Genomic DNA, 5,107 nt, shown 5'->3' on the forward strand with positions numbered 1-5,107 from the left:
CTTTTCTTTTGATGTTTTTGACCTCCCTGGTGGCTCAGATGGTAAAGTGTCTGCCTACAATGCGGGAGACCCGGGTTCAATCCCTGGGTCGGGAAGATGCCCTGGAGAAGGAAATGGCAACCCACTCCAGTATGCTTGCCTGGAAAATCCCACAGACAGAAGAGCCTGGTAGGCTACAGTCCATGGGGTTGCAAAGAGTCGAACACGACTGAGCGACTTTCTTCTTCTTCTTTTGATGTTGATACTGTAGTTAAGTGGCTAACACATCGTCCTACTACAGAATTAGTTTTCTAAGTTTGAATGTTTACTTTTACCCATATGCTGTATACTTTTGTACATTTTCATGTTACTGATTGGCATTATTTCATTTCAGCTGGAAAAACTACTTTTAGCATTTCTTGCAAAGCGGGTCTAGGGGTGATGAGCTCTGCCGGATTTTTTTTTCTGCTCTAGAAAATTTGGGGCTGGCAATTATTTTTCTTTCAACTTTGAATATGTCATTGCATCTCTCCTGACCTAGACTTTTAGCTGAGAAATCTGCTTAGAGCCTGATGGAAATTTCTTTATAGGTTATTATCTTTTTCCCTTGGCTGCTGTTAGGATTATCTCTTTATTTTTGATTTTTGACAGGGTCATTATAATGTGTCTTAGATATGGTTTTATTTGCACTGAGTTAATAGGGTTATATTAGCTTTGTATACTTGGATATATAATTCTCTACCCAGACTTGGGAAGTTCTTAGCTGTTATTTCTATTTTAAATTGAGGTGTTATCTCTGCAACCCCATGGACTGCAGCACCCCAGGCTGCCCTGTCCTTCACCATCTCCTGGCGTTTGCTCAAACTCATGGCCATTGAGTCAGTGATGCCATCCAGCCATCTGATTCTCTGTCGCCCCCTTTTCATCTTGCCCTCAATCTTTCCCAGCATCAGGGTCTTTTCCAGTGAGTCAGCTCTTTGCCAAAGTATTAGAGCTTCAGCTTCAGTCCTTCCAATGAATATTCAGGGTTATTTCCTTTAGGATTAACTGGTTTGATCTCCTTGCTGTCCAAGGGACTCTCAAGAGTCTTCTCCAGCACCACAGTTCGGAAGCCTCAATTCTTAGGCTCTCAGCCTTCTTTATAGCCCCATTCTCATATCCATATATGACTACTGGAAAAACCATAGCTTTGACTATATGGACCTTTGTTGGCAAAGTGGTATCTCTTCTTTTTAGTACACTGTCTAGGATTGTCATAGCTTTCCTTCCAAGAAGCAAACGTCTTTTAATTTTGTGGCTGTAGTCACCATCTGCAGTGATTCTGGAGCCGAAGAAAATAAAATGTCACCATTTTTACTTTTTTCCATCTTTTTGCCATGAAGTGATGGGACTGGATGCCATGATCTTCATTTTTTGAATGTTGAGATTTAAGCCAGCTTTTTCACTCTTCTCTTTCACCTCTCATCATAAGCTCTTTAATTCCTCTTCACTTTCTGCCATTAGGGTGGTATCATCTGCATGTCTGAGGTTGTTATTTCTCCCAGCAATCTTGATTCCAACTAATGCTTCATCCAGTCCAGCATTTTGCATGATGTATTCTGCATATAAGTTAAATAAGCAGGGTGACAGTATGCAGCCTTGATGTACTCCTTTCCCAATTTTGAGCTAGTCCATTTTTTCATGTCTGTTTTTAACTGTTGCTTCTTGGCCTGCATACAGGTTTCTCAGGAGACAGGTCAGCTGGTCTAGTATTCCCATCTCTTTAAGAATTTTCCACAGTTTGTTGTGATCCACAGTCATAGTCAGTGAAGAAGAAATGATTTTTTTTTTAATTCCCTTGCTTTTTCTATGATCCAATGGTTATTTGCAGTTTGATCTTTGGTTCCTCTGCTTTTTCTGAATCCAGCTTGTACATCTGGAAATTCTCAGTTCACATACTGTTGAAGCCTAGCTTGAAGGAATTTGAGCATTACCTTGCTAGTATGTGAAATGAGTGCAATTGTACGGTCATTTGAACATTCTTTGGCTTGCCTTTCTTTTGGATTGGAATGAAAACTGAGCTTTTCCAATCCTGTGGGCACTGCTGAGTTTTCCAAATTTGCTGGCATAATGAGTGCAACACTTTAACAGCATCATCTTTTAGGATTGGAAATAGCTCCGCATGAATTCCATCACCTCCACTAGCTTTGTTCATAGTAATACTTCCTAAGGCCCACTTGACTTCACACTCCCAGATGTTTGGCTCTAGGTAAGTGACCACACCTAGAGTGATCGTGGTCATCTGGTTCATTAAGACCGTTTCAGTATAGTTCTGTGTATTCTTGCCACCTTTTCTTAATCGCTTCTGCTAGGTCCTTGCTGTTTCTGTCCTTGATTGTGCCCATCTTTGCATGAGACGTTCCCTTGGTGTCTCCAGTTTTCTTGAAGAGATCTCTCGTCTTTTCTCATTATGTTGTTTTCCTCTATTTCTTTGCATTGTTCACTCAGATGACTTTATCTCTCCTTTTCTTTGGAATTTTACATTTACTTGGGTTTATCTTTCCCTTTCTCCTTTGCCTTTTGTTTCTCTTTTCTCAGCTATTTGTAAGGCCTCCTCAGACAACCACTTTGCCTTCTTGAGGTGAATATATCATTAGTTTCAAGTGCACAACATAATGATTTGATCTTTGTATATATTGCAAAATGATCACAGGTTAACATCCATCACCATATGTAATTACAATTTTTTTCTTGTGAGAACATTTAAGATATACTATTATCAACTTTCATGCAGTACAGTATTAACAACTGTAGTCACCGTACTATATATGACATCCCTATGACTTATAGCATGAATTTTATACATTTTGACCTCCTTCACCCATTTCACCAATCCCTCCTTCCCCATGTACCTCTGGCAACCACTAATCTGTTCCTTGTATCTGTGAATTTGGGAGTTTTTGTTTTAGATTCCACATATAAGTGATATCACATGGTCTTTGGTTTTCTCTGACTTATGTCATTTAGCATACTGTTCTGAAGTTCTGTTTTTGCAAATGGTGAGGTTTCATGTCATTTTTTATGGCTGAAGAATATTCCATTGTGTGTAAAAAAGACACACGGTTTTTATCTATTCATCCATCATAAGACACTTAGGTTGCTTCCATATGTTGGCTATTATAAATAATGACGCCATAAATTTGGATGTGTGTCTTCTTCAGTTAGTTTTTGATTTCTTCCTATAAATATTGAGAAGCAGATATGCTGGATCATATGTTGACTCTATTTTTAATTTTTAAAGGACCCTCCATACTGTTTTCCATAGTGGCTGCACCTATTCAGTCTAACAGCATACCAGGTATTCCCTTTTCTCCACATCTTCACCAACACTTGTAATTTGTCTTTCTGATAATAGCCATTCTGACAGGTGTGAAGTGCTATCTCATTGTGGTTTTGATTTCCATTTCTGTGATTATTAGAGATGATCTTATTTTTTTCATGTACTTGTTGGCCATCTGTATTTTTTTTTTTTTTTGGGAAAAATGTCTGACACTCTCCCCATTTTAAAATGATTGTTTTGCTATTGGGTTGTATGATTTCTTCAGTTTACCTATTAATCTCTTATCAGATATATAATGTAAATGTTTTCTCCAATTTTGTTTTCAGTTTTCTGGCAGTTTCCTTTGCTGTGCAAATGCTTTTTGGTTTTAGTCCTACTTGGTAGTCTTGTTGCTTTCTAAGGTCAGATCCAAAAAAATCTTAGTTGAGACTGATTTCAAGGAGCTTATCACCTGTTTTCTTACAGGAATTTTATGGCTTTACATGTTAGATTCAAACTTTACTTGATTTATAGTAAATTCTTTAATTTCCAGCCTCATTCTTTTGTACGTGGTGGTGGTTTTCTCAATACCATTTTTGAAGGGACTGTCATTTCCCAATCGTATATTCTTGGCTCCTTTGTTGTTAACTGGCTGGTCAAGTTTGTATCTAGGCACCTTCCAGGTGGGCCTTTTGTCTGCTCCCTCTGATTTGGGCCTGGGTCTGTGTGCACATGTACTCCTGAGTCAGTTATTTCCTTTGTTGTTTGCTACAGTCCTGTGGTTTCAATGTCAGCTTGTGAATCCTGTTGGTATTTAGAATTAGCTCATGAAGGGTCCTTCCCTCAGGCAGCAGTCATAAAAGCTGGGGCATCAGACATATGTATGATCTCGTCTCAGGGATATACTGGTGACTTGAAGCAAGCTAGAGGTGTCTGTTGGTTTTCCTAGTCTCTGAAGAGGATCACAGTCAGCCCCTACAGGAGTGCTACATTAGAAGCCTGAACCCTAAGCATCAGCTTTTTTTCTCCCCTCTGTGTATTTATATTAAAAAAAAAAAATTGAGTATAACTGCTTTACAGTGTTGTAACGGTTTCTGCTGTACAGCAACGTGGATTAGCTGTATGCATACGTACATGCCTTCCCTCCTGAGCCTCTGTCCCACCATTCTAGGTCATCACAGAGCACCGAGCTGAGCTCCCTGTGTTATGTAGCAGCTTCCCACTAGCTATTTCACACGTGGTACTGTATGTATGTCAGTGCTCTCTCCATTTGCTCCCCGTCTTCTTCCCCTGCTGTGTGCACAGGTGCTCTGTACCTCTGCATGTCCACCAAGCATCAGCTTTCAAATAGAAGCTTTTCTTTGTCGAATGTTTCCTGAGTGCATGAAGTCTTAAGTGTCTTAAAAGTTCACAGCTGGTGGTGGGACAAGTCAGATGCTTGAATGCAAAGATGGGTTCATTGCAAGTTACCTATTGAACGCCCTGGCTAAAGTAGATTTCTCATATGGATCCAGTAAATCTCCAGGACATTGTTAATTGGCTATGTTTGTTTAGACCCCCAAGGACACACCCCCCCATGTCATAATTTCTATGTACTTAACAATTACAAGACTATAACTATGCCCCAAAAGATTCCTCAGCATTAGCCATTTATTGGTTTCATTTTAATCTTAATACATTCTAATATACCTTGTAAAGATTTATTATTTTATACTCTAAATATCTCTTTAAAAATTCACTATTTGTGTGGATAATTATTTCTAGTTAAGGCAAAAAAGATGAAGCAATATTCTTGGGGGATGCCACCAACTGAACACCAATACTCCAAAA

Source organism: Oryx dammah, unplaced genomic scaffold (genome assembly GCF_014754425.2).
Source record: "Oryx dammah isolate SB20612 unplaced genomic scaffold, SCBI_Odam_1.1 HiC_scaffold_11164, whole genome shotgun sequence".
Classification (NCBI taxonomy): domain Eukaryota; kingdom Metazoa; phylum Chordata; class Mammalia; order Artiodactyla; family Bovidae; genus Oryx; species Oryx dammah.